Below are 3453 nucleotides of genomic sequence, written 5' to 3' on the forward strand. Positions count from 1 at the left end.
GTTATCTCTTGCCTTCTGCTAGTTTTTGAGTTTTTTTGATCTTGCTTCCTCTCTTTCAATTTTGATGATAGGGTGTCGATTTTAGATCTTCTGTTGCTTCTCATGTGTGCATTTATTGCTGTAAATTTCCCTCTAGACACTACCTTAAATGTGTCCCAGAGATTCTGCTACATTGTTTCTTTGTTCTCATTGGTTTCAAAGAACATCTTTATTTCTGCCTTCATTTCATTGTTTATACAGTCAACAGTCAAGAGCCAGTTGTTCAGTTTCCATGAAGTTGTGCGGTTCTGAGTTAGTTTCTTAATCTTGAGTTCTAATTTGATTGCATTGTGGTCTGAGAGACTGTTTGTTATGATTTCTGTTTTTTTTCACTTGCTGAGGAGTGATTTACTTCCAATTATGTGATCAGTTTTAGAGTAGGTGTGATGTGGTTCTGAGAAGAATGTATATTCTGTGGAGTTGGGGTGGAGAGTTCTGTAAATGTCTGTTCGGTATGCTTGGTACAGTTCTGAGTTCAAGTCCTGGATATCCTTGTTAATTTTCTGCGTTGTTGATCTGTCTAATATTGACAGTGGAGTGTTAAAATCTCCCACTATTATTGTGTGGGAGTCTGAGTCTCTTTGTAGGTTGTTAAGAAGTTGCTTTATGTACCTGGGTACTCCTGTATTGGGTGTGTATATATTTAGGATCATTAGCTCTTCTTGTTGCATTAATCCTTTTACCGTCATGTAATGCCCTTCTTTGTCTCTTCTGATCTTTGTTGGTTTAAAGTCTATTTTATCAGAGACTAGGATTGCAATTCCTGCTTTTTTTTTTTTGCTCTCCATTTGCTTGGTAAATTCTTCCTCCATCCCTTTATTTTGAGCCTATGTGTGTCCTTGCACATGAGATGGGCTTCCTGGATACCGCACACCAATGGGTTTTGACTTTTTATCCAATTTGTCAGTCTGTGTCTTTTGATTGGGGCATTTAGCCCATTTACATTTAAGGTTAATATTGTTAGGTGTGAATTTGATCCTGCCATTTTGATGCTACCTGGTTGTTTTGCCCATTAGTTGACACAGTTTCTTCATTGTGTCGTTGCTATTTACCATTTGGTAGGTTTTTGGAGTGGCTGGTACTGGTTGTTCCTTTCTATGTTTAGTGCTTCTTTCAGGAGCTCTTGTAAGGCAGGCCTGGTAGTGATGAAATCTCTCAGCATTGCTTTTTCATAAAGGATTTTATTTCTCCTTTGCTTATGAAGCTTAATTTGGCTGGATATGAAATTCTAGGTTGAAAGTTTCTTTCTTTAAGGATGTTGAATATTGGTCCCCACTCTCTTCTGGCTTGTAGGGTTTCTGCTGAGAGATCTGCTATGAGTCTGAAGGGCTTCCCTTTGTGGGTAACCTGACCTTTCTCTCTGGCTGCCCTTAGTATTTTTTGCTTCATTTCAACCCTGGTGAATCTGACAATCATGTGCCTTGGGGTTGCTCTTCTTGAGGAATATCTTTGTGGTGTTCTTTGTATTTCCTGGAGTTGAATATCGGCTTGCCTTGCTAGGTTGGGGAAGTTCTCCTTGATAATATCCTGAAGAGTGTTTTCCAGCTTGGATTCATTCTCTCTGTCACATTCAGGTACACCTATGAAACATAGATTAGGTCTTTTTCACATAATCCCATATTTCTCGGAGGCTTTGTTCATTTCTTTTTACTCTTTCTTCTAATCTTGCCTTCTCGTTTTATTTCATTGAGTTGATCTTCTATCTCTGATATCTTTACTTCTGCTTGATTGATTCAGCTGTTGAAACTGGTGTATGCTTTGCAAAGTTCTCATGTTGTGTTTTTCAGCTCCATCAATTCATTTATATTCTTCTGTAAGCTGTTTATTCTCATTAGCATTTTGTCCAACCTTTTTTCATGGTTCTTAGTTTATTTGCATTGGGTTAGGACATGTTCTTTTAGCTCAGAGAAGTTTGTTATTACCCACTTTCTGAAGCCTGTTTCTGTCAATTCATCAGACTCATTCTCCATTCAGCTTTGTTCCCTTGCTGGTGAGGAGTTGTCATCCCTTGGAGGAGGAGAGGCATTCTTGTTTTGGGTGTTTTCATCCTTTTTGCACTGGTTTCTTCCCATCTTTGTGGATTTATCTACCTGTGGTCTTTGTAGTTGGTGAGTTTCAAATGGGGTCCTTTTTGTTGATGATGAAGTTATTTCTTTCTGTTTTTTAGTTTTCCTTCTAACAGTCAGGCCTGACTGCTGGAGGTACATTCCATACCCTACTTGGCTGGGGATCACCTGTGGTGGCTGCAGAATAGCAAGTGTTGTTGCCAGTTTCTTCTTCTGTTATCTTTGTCCCAGAAAGATACCTGCCAGATGTCAGCCTGAGCCCTCCTTCATGAGGTGTCTTTTTGGATATACGGGGGTGGGGAGCTGCTTGAGGAGACAGTCTGTCCCTTATAGGAGCTGAAGTGCTGAGCTGTGAGCTCCATTGTTCTGTTTAGAGCTTCTGGGCAGGTACATTTAAGTCTGCTGCAGCAAAACTCATAACTGCCTATTTTTCACAGGTACTCTGTCCTGGGAAAGTGGGACTTTATATAAAGTTCCTGACCTGCTGCTTCCTTTTTTCAGAGATGCGCTGCCCAGCGAGGAGGTAGCCTAGTCACAGTCTGCCAGCAGAGGCGTTGCTGAGCTGCCGTGGGCTCTGCCCAGCTGCTGTGAGAACTTCCTTGTGGTTTTGTTTATAGACATATAGTTAGAACTGTCTCAGTAATGGCAGTTTGCCTCAGTAATAGTGAACTGACTCTGTAATGGCAGACTGCCTCAGTAATGGCGGACTGCCTCGGTAGTGGTGGACTGCCTTGGTAATGGCAGACGCCCTTCCCCCCACAGAGATGAACCGTCCTGGGTCCAGATGTGCTTGCTGTGAAACTCTCAATCCAGAGCGTTTCAGATTGCTGGCCTTTGTAGGGCTGGGACCCGCCAAGCCGGATCACCTGGCTCCCTTTTTGAGCTCCCTTATTTTCAACAGTGGGCAACTCTGTCTCCCAGGCATTCCAGGTGCCAGTTGCAACAGCCGCCCAGATTTGTGTGAGTTTTTGTGCAGAAACCTGCTGCGCCGGCTGAAACAGCCATGCTGGAAACTTGTGGTGCTTTTCCGTCCAGGAATTTCCTGGTCTGTGGGCAGTAAAAACTCATTTGGAAATGTGGTAATCACTCACCCTCTGTGTTCTGACTGAGAACTGCACACCAGAGCTGTTCCTATTCGGCCATCTTCTACTATCAATTCCTTTTCTTTACTGTTGTGAATAGTGCTGTAATGAACATACACATCCATGTTTCATGTGTCTTTGTTGGAGAAGGATTTATAATCCCTTAGGATTTATAAATATAAGGATTTATAATCCATTATACTGAATAATAGGATATACCCAATAAGGGGATATACCCAATAATGGGATTGCTGGGTCGAATGGTA

The 3453-nt window shown here is 41.8% G+C and overlaps 1 protein-coding gene across 3 annotated transcripts in view; it reads left to right on the forward strand.

Moving 5' to 3' along the window:
• The window catches only part of DNAJC24 (DnaJ heat shock protein family (Hsp40) member C24), a 57637-nt gene that overhangs the window by 20384 nt on the left and 33800 nt on the right, over positions 1-3453 (forward strand). The window lies entirely within an intron of this gene.

The sequence above is a fragment of the Cebus imitator genome, unplaced genomic scaffold (assembly GCF_001604975.1).
Source record: "Cebus imitator isolate Cc_AM_T3 unplaced genomic scaffold, Cebus_imitator-1.0 Scaffold195, whole genome shotgun sequence".
Lineage (NCBI taxonomy): Eukaryota > Metazoa > Chordata > Mammalia > Primates > Cebidae > Cebus > Cebus imitator.